Below are 20,245 nucleotides of genomic sequence, written 5' to 3'. Positions count from 1 at the left end.
AATTTGACATTAATTAACAAAATTTGCGCTTTTGCAAATGCCGGAAACAAACATTTGGCATCCTGATAAGGTGAAAGTACAATTACAGTATACGAGATTAATCTTAAGACAGATATGATAATCTTAACATGTAATTTTATCAATTGAAACGTTAGATAGAAGTTAGTCAAATCATTTTCATACCCAATACCGTGATATAAACATATCTTCTCTAATTATAGTTCATTAATACATTTCTCTCTTCAGGACCAACTTTCCGAACATTATATACATTTCTGCATTCTTGGTGTTGAAACAGCTATATTTGCAGCACAATGGTTATTGACTCTGTTTACAACGTGATTTCCATTGTATCTTGTATTCCACATTTTAAATGTTTTCAACTTTCAAGAACTCGACATTCTCTTCCATGTAACTTTATGTACATTGTTTATAGTAAGTTGTTCTTCGCTTATACGTCTAGATAAAATAATCATTTTATTATTGCAAATACGATTTTCTTTTGTAATCTATTTACTGTTATCCAAAAAGGAGTTATTACAAATGGATTTTGAAAGAATTTTAAATTAGTTTAAAGTGCATTTACCTAACCGTTGCAGATATGTAGAAATACCACGTTATCTAATGGAACTGGCCTATTCCGTTACATTAAAGAAATTGGAGACATACGAAGCAGAATTCATAATATTGAAATGTAACTTTATACATTATGCTTGAACGAATTAATTATGTATATAGATATTTATGAATATTTCTAAAACCCATTCGAGGAATCATACTTGTTTTACACATTACTACAAAGCCAATATCTGTCAGTATGTATGTCATCTATGAAAATACTGAATTGTCGTCGCAAATATTAATTAATACTCGACTGAGGAAGAACCGAGATAGAATCAACAAGTAATCACTTTGTACATTCTATAAGTAAACAACAAAGCCTTTCGTCTGACCTTTTAAACAGTTTTCTTCCAGTTGACAATTCGGTCTCGACAATTTGGTACCATTATTGTCTAGATGCATCTTCTCAATTCTTCCAAGAGACCAATATAGAAGTGATACATTGTCCTGTTTCAATAGTACAAATGTGCCTGCTATTTTAAGATTTCTAATTCTAAATCTAAATATTTCATTATGTCCACCCCGATGGATGTTTATGTCATAGGCTTCCGACGCATCGCGCGTATCTTTAATATTACTTTTACAATATATAATGATAAAATATAATGGATATTGTACAGTTTTTGAACTTTTACTGACCATCCTAATTAATGTGTGATGATTTCTAACTTAAACTAGATTAATATATTGTCTATTAATTGGAATATTGGATCACATTATTTCGAGTATAGTGAGTATAATCTCAGAATATAGAGTACGAACCGATTGTTTCCAATATCTAATACCTTTCGCCTACGTATTAAATAATATAGTCTTATTAGCTATTAGCGACATCTCTATTACATATTATATAAGGTGTGTCTAAGCAAAATGTTTCCGATCAAAATATATTACTTACGAGGGATAAATATTCATAACTTAGAACATGGATCATAGTGGATCATAAATCCTGAACCTTCCATTGCAGCAGCAGTTTCAACGAAATATCATTTTTGACAGCTATATTTTAGTAATTATAACGGAGGTGGGATGGAAGATTTTTTGATTGGAGTGGAAGAAGATTAATGTAAACGTTAGGCCAATCAGTGACGATGGTGCGATCGTTTCCTATTTATGGCATTTCATACACGTCAGATGGATGAAGCTTGTGAGCTCGCCATCGAAGAAGCATCACAGTAACTTGGCCGCCATTTGTTCAATCTTTTCGACTAAATTTCGTCGTTGTTATTTGTGAACATCCAAATTGTAAATTTGTACTGAACAATATTCTAGTTTTATTTCTTATATTTTATCTCTATGGAAAGTATATATTTAATAGTACTGTAGGAAAGAAACAAAAAATTTGAAAGTAGAGCGTACCGTATCGAATAAAATCTAAAACATGATGGATACCTATATACTTCGAGATTACGACATAGGTGATAAAATAAGATATTCTTTGCCAGCTTACATACAAAGGTATGAAGCAGTGATCGAAGTACTTTGCAGTGATAAATACGGTGGCAAGATACAAAAGGTTCGGTATCACATTAATATTCTTTTTCATAGTTGTACATTTAATTTGTTTAACATTAATTCTGGTTCGTGTAGATCTCGAAAGATCTCAAAAGATCATCCTTTTAGATAGATATTATGTAAATTCAATCAAATTTATCGTATTATACATTTCTTTCTAATTACCTGTTTCCATATTGTTCCTATAGATTATTAATTTTGGCTGTGGAAATCTTGGTTTTTTGGATTCCCTGAAACGTATCTCCGATGTAAAAAGAAATATTGTGCGTAGATATTGATAGATGTATTCTCGAAAATAACAATCTCAAAGCCAAGCCGTTTGTTCATGATTATGTACATTTAAGAAAAGGCCCACTACAGATACATGTTTACGAAGGAAGCGTTTCTAGCAATGACAAAAAATTGCAAAAAGCCGATGCAGTGATATGTATGGAAATGTGAGTTATTACCAAAGATAATTATCTCTTGATAATATATTTGCAACGAACACTAATAATTGAAATTTTTTAGGAATGAACACTTAGATTCGAATGCATTAAAGGATTTTCCATTTAACATCTTTGGTTATATCAAACCAAAATTAGCAATTGTAACAATGCCAAATGCAGAATGTAATGAATTATTTCCTCATTTCTCCGGATTCCGGCATCCAGAAAGAAAGGTTGAATGGTCTAGAGAACAATTTCAGGCCTGGTATATTTTTTACACATTTTAGTTTCTTGTATATATAAGTATACGTATATGTATAAATACACACATTCGTACATACTTACATATATACGCACACGTTAATATAGTTACTTTCTAATGAATTACATTCATTTGTAGGGTGGAGAAAATAATTATAAGTTTTCCTGATTATTATGTATCGTTCCGTGGCATTTGTAATGGACCAGAAGGTACGGAACGTATAGGTGCTCGCACACAAATGACCGTTTTTCATCGCAATAACGACGAGAACTGTTCAGAATCATTAGGAATTGATAATATATATAAATTCGTAACTTCGAATAATTTTCCATTTATAATTGACAAACGTTCGGACACAGAAAAGATTTTGGACGAAGTTTTCTACCATCTTGAAGAATCACAAAATTTGGATAATATACGAAGGGAAATGTCGCTTGAATCTTTAGTATTGAACTTGAGAAAATTTAATATTACAATTGAATCACTTAAAACAATTCTGGACGAAACAGGATTAACCATAATTGATTACAAAGATGGTCCTGCTACATGTATTCCAGTGCAAACACGTACTGTACGTGAAAGGCATAAAGATTATGAAATATGTTTGGGTTACGATGTATATATAGTGGATGAAATTAATTGGGATTCTGATGACTGTGACGAAGAAGAAGAACAGAATATTGTTATACCCGAGAGAAATTCTTCCCCAGAAAGTGACATTACTTATCTGTTTGATAGTGAAAATAATTCACCGAGTGATAATAATCTTTCTGACAGGATAAACATCCCTGAATCTGTTGCTGATCCAATTAATTCCGTTTTATAATATAATTAAGTCTCGTCATGATTAATGGGATTAATTTTTATATGTTATCAGAAGGTGATACAGCCAGCATTTCAAACGAAGTCAATAATATACTTATACGGTGAACTGAAATGCTAATATAACATTTGATTTCTACCATTCTGTAACAGTATTATTCTCTTCGACATAGCCTCAACAGCTATTCGTTCATTTGTTTCAATTGAAATTCTCCTAAGATGATGATACATCAACAGATAAAAACATGCTATATCAAATATTGTTGATTAACAGTTTCATCCCTCAAACACATTGAGAAATGAATCTGTTAATCTGGAAGGAGCAAGTAATAGAGAACTGAAGCAAGTAATTGCAGATTATTTATTAGCATGATCATATAGTTGCAGAAGATCTGCATCAATTATAAATCAGACACAACTCACAAATTCATCACGAATACTTAGAAATCCTAAAAAGATGCGTTCTAAACACAAATCGTTAAGGCCTGAAAATATAAGCAACTACAATATATCAAAGACATTTTGATTGGGCGATAAATCGATGCTGTCAACTAACGGTGTAAGACATATTAGTCGAAATTCTTTATACGATTCTAATAATACTTAACGTCTCGAATCCATCAAGTATATCAACGATGTTCATTATATAACTGTCCGTTACAAAGAGTGATACAATTGAAGAGAACCATATAATTGAAAACGTACTTACAATAATGAGAATGATATAATAGAAAATTTGTCTTTGAATAAAATAATATGTGTTTACTTCCCGTGTGCCGAAGAATATTATGATATTATATGACAATCTTTAGAAGAAGAAAATATAAAAGATATACAATCTGAAACATATTTAGTAAAGATCATTGACAGATGGAAGGATTATTCAATAAATATCAATCCAGTTTGTTTAACATGTCTAGGTAGCATTGTTGAAATATTACCAGATACTCCTGAGTCCTTAGATATTTCTCCAAATAGCTGGATATCAAAAATTATAGATACTGGCAATCCCTAGTCGAATCACCGATAGGGACATCGGAATATGATTTATCTAGTATAGTGCGTAATAAATTCGCCAAGGGTAGCTCACGCACCACTGTTCGAATATTCAGAACCGACGTTAATAGAAAATGTAGATCTTGCAAATAATAGTGATTTTATTAATGATATGAAATGAATGGAAAAATACATTTTGTAAGTCTGAAACTACATACCTTTTCATTTCCATTATTGCCTATCAATTGATTTCATTATTATCTTTGTCAATTAAACAATGTAACAATTATATAGAATTATAATAAGTGTTTATGTCATTATATTTACAATAATCCTTCCATGTATTCTATACATTACAAAATTTATGGCCTGTTAAGAGTGCTTCATTAAAATGTTCATTTTTATCAAAAATGTGAAATTTATTTCAATAATTTTGCTATAATATTACAATGTTCACAGCAATAAAGTAAACGCTTATATACATGAATATGAGTACGTATAACGTATGTATAAGTGCACGTAGTTAAGTAAAGATACACATATGTGTATATATATATATATATTTATTTATATACACACACGCAAACACATACTATAAAAATATATGTACATGGTTATGTGTGTATGTGTGTGTGACTGCGTGCTCGTTTGTTTGTTTGTGTATATTTATTTATCACCAATTCTATAATTCTATAATTACTAATATAAAAATCGATTAATATTCTTATCACCCTCTATATATCTTAATCTATATAATATTACAAACCTAGAAATTATTATAACTAAGCTAAAAAATATTATAGACACCCAATCTACATAAAAAATAAATTCTATATTTATCGAATTAACTCTTATGAATACTCAATCTATCAATAACCGTCATCCGGGCGGCCCTTGAGAAGGGCAGAATAAACGTGGGGTGGTCATCAGTGAGGGTGTATGAACGCAGGCAGTGGTCCCTCAGGTGCCACTGGTGCCTTGCGCGAAGACATGTTAAGTCTATTTGCCCGGCTACAAGCCCTAGTATAGACCTATGCTACATCTTTGTGAAGACGAGCCACTTGGCTAAGACGTGCACGGATAAACCTGAGTGTCCGGTTTGGGCGAGTCCAATCATGGCTGTGATACGGGAAGGATGCATCGCCGAGCTTTCCCCGTTTATGTAAAAATTCTCCAGTCCACACCGCTTGCCGGTGAAAGGTTCATAACCAAATAGTTATTAAAATTGCAGGGACCTAAAAGTTATATAAGTCAATATTGGTGATCGTTTAGTAAGTGCATAATTAATGAAAAGTGTGCTACTTTACTTCGCGGAGGTTATGTACGATTACTCGGAAGTGTATGTCATTCATTCTTCATGGAAGAATATGGAACCACCTGGCGATCTAAACTTCAAGACGGATCTGGCTTTGCAACTCACGCTGCGCTGCTATAGGCGGGGGGACTGGACAAGAAAAATTGTAGTGGTACGAGTGCACATTATTCATTAACCGATTATACGCACACATGCTTCCTCCTACCCTTAAAAACTAGAAGCGTGGGAAACGTACTTAAACCAGTCATGGCTTTACAGTCCTTGTCACCCGCGAAAAGTAATTAAATTTTCCGTTATCAGAAATTCGAATTTTCAAATTGCTCTAAGTACGGAACTGCGATATTAGAGCCATAATGGAGCTCTTCTAAACTGATGGTAGGGTCCTCTGCATGACCGGATACCTAATAATGAATAATGAATATATAAATAAACATTTAAAAACAAAAGGCGTTCTATTGGGACACCATTATTAGGGCGCTTAGATCAGGTAAATTATATTCTCCTTCCTTACCCAAGTCCCCTCCGCTACGTTTACAAGGCCACCTTGATCATTCCTACCCATTATTACTGATCTCCGAAGTCCTGTCATTAAAGGCAACATGACTAAAACCTGGATCACATTTCGCTAGGTTATGTTCCCCCATCCATCCAAGACTCCTTAGCACCTTCAGAATATCTCGTTGATATTTTCCTTCCCTCTATAAATTCCTTTCACTTATGATGATCCAATTAGAGACCTCAGCTAAATGATCTCCTTCCAACCCTATAAGATCGTTCTACTTATGAAACAACTAAGGCACACTCACTAAAGCACACCGAATATACGTTTTTGGATATGCTCCTCACTCCAAAGCTTCCACATGAAAGCGCCTTGCTGAACTCCCCACTTCATCTAATCTAATTAAGATGCTCTTTTAGCATATTCCCTGTTTAGGTTAGGTTGCCTAAAATAGTTTTACTATGACACTAACTAAGCTTTTATTCTTCCCCTTAAGTGCTTCTCTAGAGCACCTACTAAATTATCTTGACTGCCCGCTCCCTCTGGCCACTTTAAACACTCTCACATGGAGAGCCTTTGTAAAGCACTCAGATCATGGTAAGTAGTGACCACACTCTCCTACTCCAGACTCTGTACCCAAACTCACTTACTAGAGCACGTTGGAAATATGTTTTCTACCCTTTCTATGCACCTTTCTCTACAACGTATTCTAACCGTGGAACAATGACCAAATGAATATCCTTTTCCCATAGTCTCGTAACTAAGTATCTCTATGGAAAATTATTGATTAATTGTTTCATTTTTTTATTAGTAGCTCCACCTAAGGTAACTTCATCACTTATCATGCTAGAATGTTTTCTTTCCTGCTCTCGAGCACCTTCACTTAAAGTTGTCCCAATAAAGTACAATGATACAATTCACTGATGTTCTCATTCTCTAATCCCTTTTCTATTATGTCCTGTCACACAAGACTTTTCATTAGAACACATGAGCATATCGTCCTTGGTTTTGTTCCCACTTCTTTCTATCATCATCTTACTCAAGTTCTCTGTTGGAGGGCATTGTTCATACCCTACCCTCTCCTTAAGTCTTATTCATGGTGCACCCGCCATGTAATGTGAAAAAAATTCTCTTTTTTCTTCCTGAGAGTAAACATAAACGTTTCAGGCAAAGTTCGTTATCACATGAACTTTCTCCTCTTCTCTAAGTCCTTTCACCTAAGTACCTTAAAGAAAGCAAAGGATTATACGTCTCCCTCGATTTTCATAAAACTAGAACTTAAAGTATTCTTATCAAAGATCTTTGAGAACGCGTTCTTCTCCACTCCAAGCTAGACGTAAGTGCTACTAGTAGAGAGCACTAGGTTTTTTCCTCAAAAGCCCATTAGTTGAAAACATTGCCACTAAAGAACTCAAGTTCGAGATAAGCAATTGCTTCTCAAACCAATGCGGCTGTCGTTCTTTGAAACTTTCCGAGTATTCAAACGAATAAAATGCGAGTATCTTTTTATCAAATGCGACTGTCTGACTTGGAAATATACATACTTGTCGGAGGAATGTTATACGAGTGACTTATGAACAAATGCAGTTGCCGGAATTGGAATCAATACAAATTGCCGGAGAAATATTACGAGTTAGTTGTGAACCAATGCTACTGTCGGCCTTGGAAATATTCCGAATGGGCGAGGGACAATTATTCGAATGCCACTCGAAAATTTAATATTGTCGGACTTAGAAATATTCCGATTAGTAGAGGGAATCATATGCATGTGTCACTAGAAACAATGCAACTGGATGACTTGGAGGTATTCGAAGTAGACCAACAAAAGTTATGCGAATCACTTCTGAACCAAACCGGCTATTGGACTTGGAAATATTCAGACTTGTCTCCGGAAATTTATACGAGTGACTATGGGATCGATGCAGCTGTGGCTCTTGGAAAAATTCCACTCAAACGTGGGAATGTTATACGAGTGTTTTGCAAACTAATGCGACTGTCGCGCTTGGAAATATTCTGACTCGTCGTGGGAAAGTTGTGCTAGAAGTTCTCGAACCGATTCGGCTGTTCGACTCGCATATATATCGACTAAACGAAGAAAGATATGCGGCAGACTGGTAAACCAATGCGACTGGCGACAATAGAATTACGATTATTCCGACTACACTGCGATATTTATGTAGGTTACACTCGAAAAAATGCGGCTGATGTAATCGGAAATATTCCGTGTAATCGAGGGAAATTTATGCGAGTGCCACACGAACAAAGGCGGCTGTGGGATTAGGAAATAATCAGGGTATTTAATGCGAATACCGTTCAAATTAAAGCGAATATTGGAAGTGGAAACATTCGGCTTATCCAGAAAACTTTAATCGAGTAACTTGTAAAACAAAACGAATGTCGGTATTCGGTAAACGCCCAGTAGTCGAGAGAATTTTATGCGCTATCCAATGCGGATATCGGACTTGGAAGAATTCCGAATAGTCGAGGAAGAGTTACGCGAGTACCTCTAGAATGGATACGACTGTCGGCCTTGGAAATATTCTGACTAGTTGAAGGGAATGTTATGCGAGATCGTCACGATCAAATTCGGCTGATGGATGTGAATATATTCTGAAAAGTCGAAGCAAATTTATTCGAGTGCCTCTCAAAACAATACGAATGGCAAATTTGGCAACATTCCGACTAGACAAGGGAAAGTTTGGCATGTGTCTCTCGAACCAATGCGGATATCAGACTTGGAAATATCCCGACTAATCTAGGAATTATTATGCAAGAGTCTTGTAGACAATGCGAATGTCTGGCATGGAAATATTCCGACTAGTCGAGAGATATATGCCGGTGCCTCACAAACAAATATGCCTGTTGGACCTTGAAATCTACCGACTAGCGGAGGGTAAGTTATGCGAGTGCTTCTCGATGCAATGCAGCTGTCGGTCTTGAAGACATTCGGACAAGTCGATGAATAGATATGCGAGTGCCTCTCTATGCGTCTCACAATGCGTCTGTTGGACGTGGAAATAATCCTACTTGACAGTAAAAGCTATGCGAGAGCATCACGGTCAAATAAGGCTATTGGATTTGGAACTATTCTGACGAGTCAGGGAATAATATACGCGTACCTATCGAACAAATTCTGCTGTCGGCCTTGGAAATATTCCGACTTGTCGTGGAGAAGTTATGCGAGTGATTCTAGATTTAATCCGACTGCCGGATTTGGAAATATTTCTACCTGTTTGGGAAAATTATGCGAGTGCCTTTCGAACAAATGCAGCTATTGGAATTGGCAATATTACGACCAGCCGAGGGAATGTTACGTGTGTTATTTTGGAATGAATGCGAAGGTCGGACTTCAAAATATCCCTTTTAGTCGGTGGATATTTATTCAAGTGTTTCTCGAATCAATTCACCTGTCGGATTTTGTAATATTACTACAAGTCGGGGGAGAGTTATGTGAATGATTCTAGATATAATGCAATGGTCAGACATGGAAATATTCCTATCATTCGATTGAAGGATATGCGAGTAACTCTAAAACTAATGCAGCTAACGGACATAGAAATATCCGACTAGTCGAGGGAGTGTTATGCAAGGTACATTGAAACCAATGGACATTTGGAATTGGGTATATCCCGATTAGTCGAGGAAAAGTTATGCGTGTTATTCTCTAACTAATGCATCTATCGGACTTGGAAATATTACGACTACTCAAGGGAAATTTGAGCGATTGTATCTAGATCTAGTCCGACGGTCGTACTGGGAAGTATTTCCACTATTCCGGGACAGTTATTCGATAGCCATTCGAAGAAATGCGGCCCCTTCTGTAGGAAATTTTCAGTCTAGTCGGGGAATGTAATGCAAGTGCCACTCAAACCGATGCAGCTACAGAAATTTGAATTATGACGAATAGTCGAAGGAATATTGTACAAGATTTTCTCGAACCAATGTGGATGTCGGTCTAAGAAATAAAACAATTAGTTGTTGGAAATTCATTTGAATGATCTTGAACTAATGCTGCTTACGCAATTGGAAATATTACTACAAGACGAGTCTTCTACATCAATCCGACAGTTGGACTTGGAAATGTTCCGACTAGTCGAGGGAAAGTTATGCTGGTGCCTCTTAAACCAATTCGATTGTACGATTTGGAAATACTTAGCCTTGTCTAGGGAAAATAATGCATGACCCTGTGGGTAGGGGGTAGTAGAATACTCCTTCAATGCACACCGCTTGTCGTAAGAAGCGACTAAAAGGGACTCTATGAATGGTGAATGCATGGGATTGTATGGCCATTTTTTTCTTTGTACTTTCGTCATATCTTTTCCATTCTATCTCTCTCTTTCTCTCTAGTACACCTCCCTACCTTTCCCAACCATTCCCGTCCTTTTCCCGGCCTTTCCTTTGGGGAGCTGGCCTTCGACTACTACTACTTTATAATAATGTACAGTGGAGCTAAATGTATAAGCGGACGTGGGAGGACACCCACGCCTCGGCGGTGGCGGTAGGGGAAGAGCAGGCCACCCGCCGTTGTCAACAGTATCTGCTAGGAGCCAGAGGATAGGCAAGCTTGCCCGAACTTTGGATACTGCATCAGGAAGAGCACCACAGGTAGTCGCGCTGGAGTGGGATGTTTCGAATGCGCCAGGAAGGTTAGGAAGGAAAGAAACCCATATGGAGGGGCAAAGGATCATCAGTGTTGTGGAGAAAATGCAGCGCACCGGTTTGAACTCGCCAATCATGGAGAGGACGATCAAACGTACGAGGCCCCTTATCTACTCCTCAGAGGAAGTGGAGATATGGGAAATCATTGGATTAGGAACTGGGACAGGGAAGTACAGGCAGTATAAGCAGGAGTCCTCCGTCGACCAAGGAAGGCTTGGCGCAGTAAAAAGCAGAAATCAGAGCATTGGTACTGCGAAATAGTGAGTTGACGATTGAACGTGCCCATCTTAAAAAAGATTAGATGAAATCATCGGCAAACTCCTTGGATGAGAGGAACCAAACAACGACTCCGGAAATATATCAGGTAATAGAGTCCGTGAGGTTGCTGATGGAGGCTGCAGTTTCCAGCCGCAGCGGCAGCAACAGCAACCAACAGCAGAGGCAGCATACATCGACTAGATCACGTCTTCAGCTGGTGTACCACACAAAGGCCCGAGGTTCCGAGCTGAGACAACTCGAATCCCTGAGAAACAGGTAAGAGTGAGTAAGGCACTATTCCCGCAAGAGAATTTTGATGAGGTGACTAGCCGGAAAAGGAGACGCGTCCAGAAATGTGATGTGAAATCATCTGCCCTGGTTTCATTAAAAGATGGAGAAAACCACTCTGAACCTTTGCGGGAGCAGGCCTGCAGGTAAAGGGGGAAGAGATGGAGTTTGTCGCAGTGAAGAAAGCAGATGAAGCAAAGGGTAGGGTCACTGTCTCGGCACTGATTCCCATCATACGGGCGTTCCTGGAAAGGGGCAGGATAAGCGTGGGTTGGACAACAGTGAGAGTGCACGGACTCCGTCAGCAGCCCCACAGATGCTACAGGTGCCTGGCGCGAGGACATGGTGATGTAGTGTGTCCCGCCATAAAGCCTAGGACAGACCTATGCTATATACGTGGGAAGCCGGGTAACCTGTCCAAGACATGCACAGATAAACCTGAGTGTCCTGTTTGTGCAGACGCCAGCCGGAAGCCGACCAAACATGCTCGCCGTGCGCAGGACTTACTAGCACAGTGCATGCGCGTGGACAGAGTGGAGATTCCGGTTATTGCTGATCTATGGTGGGTTCCTCTTGGATTTGAGAGGCCTCTAGGAGAACTCCATCCCTAGGAGAGACTTCACACTTCGCGTTTCTTGCGGGAAATGTAGAAGAACCTGTAGCCTTTTGCGACGGGGATTTCTTACGTAGCTGTTAAATGGGGTGACTTGTTGGTAGTTTCGGTTCACTATCCTCCCAGCGAGAAAATTAAAATGTTTTGCAAACTAATTGATGAGCTCGAAGAGCTCTTAGGAACAATCCTCGTTCTCCCAGCGCTGCTGGTTGGCGACATCAACGCCCGCTTCAACAGATGGGAGACGGAAGGCTGGAGTAACCGTAGGGGTGAGTTGCTCTGCGTCTGGGCCAACAGAATAAACCTGGGTCTGCTGACCTGGGTTGGCTATCCCACGTGTTTTCGACCAAAGGGTTCGAGCGGTATATACTTAATGTGGGGCATACCGGCAGGAGGCTTTCGACTCTCGAACTGGAAGGAGGATGAGGCTGAGTCCCTGTCGAGTAACCAATATGATAGATTAGATGCGGCTCTTAAGTGGAATGGACGCGTGGAACTATGTGCTGGTAGAATGCGGCCTGTACGGATTGTGCAAACAAACTTGTGAAGAGGGCACAGTCTATTCTGGATTATGTGTGCGACATTGCTTTGTCTCGGTTGAGGGTACAAACCCGATGAAGTAAAAGTACTCACTGGAGGACGGACGAAATAGCTAACCTTAGGGGTGTTGCGATGAATACAGTAATGAAATTTTCCGGAGCCAGAAAAAAGAAGAACATGGTGGAAATAGTGCTGTGCCTGGACCCGTGAAGAGACGTGCGGGGGAACAGATTAGGGTAAGTATTAAATCCAAGGAGACCTCCTAGAGAGTCATGATAGACTCAATAGAGGATGATCTATGGGGATGACCTTACAAATTGGTCTTTGGAAATCTTAGGCTTTATGTACCACCAGAAACTATAACCTTGGTAGATGAGGTATTGGGGAGTATCCTCTCTGAACTCTTCTGAGGAGGACCTGGAATTGATGAGCGGCGGGAACCTACATTCACAGATATGACTATACACTGCTGCCGCCTGGAAAGGAAAAGAAAGATGGATCCTGGCCTGGAACAGATATCGGTTGTGGAAGTTCTAACTAGGGTGACAGACTGTAGGATATGGTTGGCGCAATACTTCTCCGCAAGATTGAGGACAGGAAGTTTCCCGACAGCATTCTAGATAGCGAGGCTCGTCCTGATCAAAAAGAAAAGGACACGCCGCCGGACACAACGAAACTATATAGATTCATAAGAGTGATTGCCTAACTGGGGAACCTATTCAGGCGTGTAGTTGTTGGCAGGATCAACAACTATTTAGAGTAGTCTCAGACCCTGAAGTAATAAGAGTAAGGATTTAAGACGAGCAGATTCATTGTAAATGCCGTCCTCGATGTTAAAAAATCTGTTGAGGCATCGACGTGGGAGAGGAAAGTGGTTTACTTAGTGAGTCTGGATTTCACTAACTCTTTCAAATCCTTACCGTGAGCCGTTATCGTTAGGGCGTTGGAACGGAAAAACATTCCACGCTATCTGTCGAGTATCATCGGGCGTTATTTAGACAATCGCACCATATCATACAGACAGACATGGACTCGCCGTGGAAAGACAGGTGTATTATAGCGTCCCATACGGTTCCATTTTAGGCCCTACGTCGTGGAACATTGCCTATGTCATTGTCCCCCTAACCCCGATGTCAGGTGGCTCCTGTGTTGTCTGCTATGCCGATAACACGACCATCCTGTCAGCGGGATGGGAGCTGTTTCAGGCCATCATGGACGCTGAGCGTGACGTGGAAGTTTTGTTATAGGAGATCAGTGAGTTGCGTCTTAAACATGCGCCGCACATGACGGAGGATATGTCCTTCCCTTCCTCTGTCTTCTGTAGACGCAGGTATGTCCCACAACCTATAATATGCCTTAAAAAGATTTGCATAGATATTAGAGCCAGCGTTAAATAAATGGGCATAGAAATAGATGCCGTTTGAATGTCGTTTAGGCCCCACTTCGAGACGTTACTCCCTATAACGGAGGGTATCCTTAGGAGGCTCCTCCCGAATCTTCATGGAACGGGAGGAAGGAAGCAACGCCTCTACAGCGGCGTGATCAACTCGGTACTCCTTTATGCTGCGCCTGTGTGGTGGAATGCTGTTATGGAGAACGTGAGGATCGGGGTGGCTGTTCGGATCCTCCAGAGGGAGATTGCGATCAGGGTATGTTGTGCCTATGGAGCGGTCTCATTCCACGAGCCTATAATGAATGTGGGGATTAATTCTCACCCTCGTCCGATATCCGAGCTGGCGGAGGTGTATGCGTTTGTTAGAGACTCGGCGGATCCTGTTGTCCCGAGGACTAAGGCAATATTGGGGGCTCTTGCCAGACGGAAGGCCATGAATGCGTGGACGACTGAGGTACTTGGGCTCGTATGAGCACCATCAGCAACGAGAGTCCGTCCGAGGGCGGCTGTTGCAGAATAGTTATCAGCGTGGATTTGGTGGCCGTTCTCTTTCGGAACGACATTTCACTACACACCGCTGATGACCGGCCATGGCTATATTTCGACGTACTTAAATAAGATAAGGGAGGTTCCCTCCCCATCTTGCTTCCACTGCGGAAGGTGTGTAGATACGGCAGAGCACACCCTGGTCGACAATCCCGCGTGGTTGAGTGCCTGGAATGAACTAATCGTTACGAAGGTGAAAGGGCAGCTAACCCTTTCCGTCAGTCAGGGCCTCCCATCCTATCCTAGAGGGATGGGCAGAATTCCAGACCTTCGCAGGCCTGATTATATATACAAAGAGAACGCTGAGAAGCGCAGGGAACGGACTCAAAAAGAAGGATGTATGAGTAAGCATGCGGGTTTGGATGTGGACCGGAATGCGGACGGTTTGCCGCATAGGAAAGTAATTCCAGAGTGGCCAATTCGGTCAAGGTTCCGGGATGCTCAGACGGAGCCTGGCCCACGCGTTACTTCCTTCTAGGTTTGAGTATGTGTATACATACAGTGTGTATCAACGGGTATGAATAGACTTGGTCAGAGCACCATGTGGTGGGGATCGGGCCATTATGGGTAAGGAAAGTATACTTTCTTCAGGTAGATTGGCCGCGCGTCTCATGTTCCGTCTTTCCATTGTTTTCGTTATCTACAAATTCCTTTCTTACCTACAAACCAAGCTGTTAAGATTTGCGAGAGAAACGTGCAGGAAGAAATAGACCGTAGACGAGAGAAGTAGCATAAGTGTGACATATAAGATTTAAGCAGTGTGAATATAAGCGTAAATCGTCGTTTCTTTGTTTACAGGTAGGAATATAGATAGTAAATAACTAGCAATTAACAAAAAAAGATTTACTACTGTGTTCACAGAGGAACTTATTTATGTTTATCACCTCCCATATGCAATCTAAATTAATATCAAATGACAATTTTTGTTAATAATGGAAAGAAAACTACAATTCGCATTTAAAAGTGTGGCGTCAACGAGCGACAGAAAAACAAATGTGATAGCTATAACCTCTCTCACAACTGAGGATAAAGAAAGATATATATTACCAGGTGATGGAAAATTTGTAAGTAACCACAGCGAACTAATAAAAACGGAAAGCTATAAAAGAATGTAAAAGCCTCAATCAAAGAGGCCAGAGGAAAAAAGTATTGACTAAATGTACACCGGAAATGGAGAGTACGTACTTCGATGACAATGGCAATCTAATGTATAATTATCTATACCTAGACGAAATGGTGGAAACACACATAGTAGAATCCACATAGGTAAAAGAACACCAAATAGATTTAAAGAGTATATCGGAACAATTTATGATCGAAAAATTTGTGTGTAGATATTCAAATGCAGAAAAATGGTTGTAGACATTTGAAAGGGAATGTCAAAGATTTGAAATTAATTAAGATAACACATAAATTGAAACCCTAATATTATTCCCTGACAGGACATGTTTAGACTGACAGTTAGCAACACTAACAGAGTTAACAATGGTGGCCAGTTGGAACGAATGGAAATAATAATTCTTAAAATCATTTGCAGACAAGGGATGGAATACAAGTATATACGCAACATCCTATAGATATAAGGAAGGTACACTGACGGAGTACGTTCTGAAGAAAAAACTACTACTAGATATGGACAGCAATATCGTTACGAAGACTCTGATAATGCTTATAGCAGCAGGATTACCAGAATTTATAAGAGATAAAATAGACAGAGAAAAATGTCAAATCTCAGCAGAACTATTACAGGAGATAAAGAATTATGAAAATTTTGTGGTAAGAACAATTTATAAAAAAAGAAAGAGGAAGGACAAGATAATAACAAGAAATTTGAAGAAGAAAACCGTTTAAGAACTGTGAAAAACTAAAGAAAGGTATTAGATATCATTCAGAGTACGCCAGTTGATATAAAAGAAAATAGGAAAGAAGCTAGAATAAATAAGAGCAATTGATGATAGAAGTACACCTATGTGAGGAACAAGAATACGAATAACCACACCATTCATCAACGTAAATGTTGTATAAGAAGAAAAGTTAGAATTAAACGGAACATATGACCCAGTTTCCCAAGTCTCTCTAATAAATTCGAGACTAGTCAAAATACAAAAAAGAAAAAGAGACAAACGATAAGAACAAAATATTTTTAAAGACGGTCAATGGTGTGACATAAACAATAGGTTTGGAAACCATTAAAATAAAAATTTTCGATAAAGAGGAATATGTCGATATATTTATTGCAGAGAGCAATAATTTGGAAGATTTCATTATTGGATATGATAAAGAAATTCAAACTATCTCAAGATGAAAACTCACAGATATCCCAAAAGAGAGAAAAACAGACAAAAAAAATATGAATACATTGGATCGAAAGAAAAGAATAAAAGAAGTTAAAATAAATTTTAACGAACATGTGAATGAAAATGAATTTAGAGTGGATCTAAATCTCCTAGAAAATACAAAAAAAACAAAGATAAAAAAACTTATAGATAAATATAATTTTATATTTGCAAAAAAAATATATGATGAAGGCACCGTTTCGGACTACGAAGCTTGAAAAGACTTACTGGTTGATAAATTATGTAGTAAGAGACCATATAGATGCACTATATAAGATAAAAAAGAGATAGAAAATCAGGTAGCAAAATTATTAGAAAATAAATTAATCGAAGAATCTTATTGTCCGCTTGCTGTACCAGTAACTCTGGCACTCAAAAAAGATGAAAACAAACGATCAAGATTGTGTATATATTTTCGCGAATTAAACAAGATTGTTTCACACAAGCTCCACCATTTCCATAGAAGATTTAATATTAAAAGCAAGAAACTGTAAATAATTCACCACATTAGATATAATTTCCACCTTCTGGTCAATTCCATTACGTATTGAAGATAGACAAAAAACTAGATTCGTTACACAAGAGGGACACTTCCAATGGACATGTCTACAATTCGGACTAAAAACATCACTAGCCATTTTCCAGAGAATACTACCTAATATTGTAAGAAAGCACAAACTAAAAGACTTATCAGAGAATTACATAGATAACATATTAATTTTTTCAGTATCATTCGAAGAACATATAGAACACATAGAAAGAGAAATGAAGGCAATAATAAACGAAGGTTTCAGAATAAAATTTAAAAAATGTACATTTGCAACAGGATCAGTGAAATATTTCAGATACATAATAGAGCACAATACTGTAAGACCAGTTAAAGATATTCTAGTCTCAGTAGAAAATTTTCATACTCCAAAAACTCAAAAGAATATTAGACAGTTTCTTGGACAAATAAATTTTTACCACGAATACATACCGAAAAGCATAATACTACTTGACTCATTACATAAACTGTTAAGGAAAAATGAAAAGTTTATATAATCTGAGTAATGTGAAAAATCTTTCACAAATATAAAGGAATTATTAAGTTCTCAACCAGTGTTGCAAATATTTGATAGGAACTTACCGATAAAACAAATACAGAGCGATGGTGAAGAAAAGTCAATAGCTAACTTTTCGAAAAAGTTAAATAATTCACAAAACAGAAAAACAGCAATTCACTTAGAATGCCTGGCTATCAAGGAAGCGGTAAAGTATCGGCAACACCGGCTGATCGGAAGAAGATTCACGATATACACTGACCATAAACCATTAGAAGATATGAACATAACAGCTGGAACAGATGAAGAACTTGGAGAATTAACATACTATCTAACACAATATGACTTTCAAATAAAATATATTCCGGGAGAAGATAACGCTAAACCAATTAGTCTAAGCAGAAATCCAGTACTGGAACCATCCGAAAATACGGAAGAAATATTAATAATAGTTAATCTAATAGAAATAAAAAAAAATTAAAACAGATCAAAAAGAATATAGCACATTGCAAAGGACCAAAGCAAAACTAATAGATAAAGACGGAGTATTCTATAAAAAAATTAGAAACAAAAAAAAATAATTTTATCTACCGAACAAAGCTTAAAATTAATAAAAGAAATACATTCTGAATGATGTCATATAGGGAACAAACAAATGACAGACTCGATATCTCCTGATTATACTGCTAATATAAAAAAAGTTTGCCAAAACTTTGAAATATGCATTAAGAACATATTCAGAGGGCAAGGAAAGTATGGGCGGATGTCACAACTAAGTCCGGCAACGGAACCGTTCGAAATTAGGTCAATAGATACAATTGGAGGCTTCGGAAGAAAAAGATCGACAGAAGATACCTTCACCTGCTGGTGGAACATTTTACAATATACGCGTTTATGATAACATCAAAAACGCAGAGTGCAACGAATTTCATCAAGCTGATAAGTAAAATACTAAAAACCAACAATATAGGAGTGAAACTCGCAGATCAATACCCGGAAATAAACACAAAGGAATTTAAGGAATTTCTCATATAAATGACACGAAACTTATTTTTACGGCTGTTAATCCGCCCTTCTCCAACAGTCTGAAAGAGAGACTTAATCAGACACTAATAAATAAAATAAGATGCAAGATAATCGAGAAAGGAAAAAAATGAGCTTGGACAACGATCGCTAAAGAATATTTGGATAAATATAATGAACCAGAGCATACAGAAACCAGCTTTACGCCTAAATATTTGTTAGATGGAACAAACACCAGCATTTTACTCGAAGAAATAAAAAGAAAAAATGATAAAGAAAATTGGATAAGAAATAAAGAACTAGCCCTAGAAAGAACAAAGAAGTCACATGAATGTAACAAAAAGATATTTAACAAGAATAGAAAGAATCACAAGTTTAATACAGGAGACCTGGTATACATAGAAGATGGCAATAGGTTGAATAGGAAGAAATTAGAATTGAGAATTGAGAATTGGTCCTTTCCAAATAATAAAAAAAATTTCAGAATTTAAATACGAAATAAAACAGGGAAACAAAAACAAGAAACCGGATTCTTCCACATAACAAAATTACTTCAAATATCAGTAGATGTAGACAAGGACTAAAATTGTAGGATTTTATTCTGGGGTAGGGGTGATGTAAAGAAAGTATACTTTCTTCAGGTAGATTGGCCGCGCGTCTCATGTACAGCCCATCCATTGTTTTGATTATCTACAAATACTTTTGTTGACTACAAACCAAGCCGTTAAGATTTGGGAGAGAAACGGGCAGGAAGAAATAGAACGTAGACGAGAGAAGTAGCTCAAGAGTAAAATATAAGATTTAAACAGTGTGGATATATGTGTAAATAGTCGTTTCTTTGATCACAGGTAGGAATATCGATAGTAAATAACCAGCAATTAACAAATAAAGATTTACAACTTTGCTCACAGAGAAACTTATTTTCGTTCATCACCTCCCATAAGCAATCCTAGTTATTATATATTTATAGTATTTTGTGTCATGCGTTTGTCGATTGTAGCTTAAGAACACGGTATCCACCACATTCTTTGCATCAACTTTATTCTCCTTCTTTCTCAATAATTCATTTCTTCATTTTTTTTCATAAA

The 20,245-nt window shown here is 37.8% G+C and overlaps 1 pseudogene; it reads left to right on the top strand.

The window, feature by feature from the left end:
* Positions 1-41: 41 nt before the first annotated feature.
* On the top strand, positions 42-717 carry LOC146872158 (rab GTPase-activating protein 1-like; annotated as a pseudogene).
* Positions 718-20,245: the final 19,528 nt, after the last annotated feature.

The sequence above is a fragment of the Vespa mandarinia genome, unplaced genomic scaffold (genome assembly GCF_050613455.1).
Source record: "Vespa mandarinia isolate Hongniang unplaced genomic scaffold, ASM5061345v1 scaffold_29, whole genome shotgun sequence".
In the NCBI taxonomy this organism is placed as follows: Eukaryota; Metazoa; Arthropoda; class Insecta; order Hymenoptera; family Vespidae; genus Vespa; species Vespa mandarinia.
This window is presented reverse-complemented; position numbering and strand designations above follow the sequence as displayed.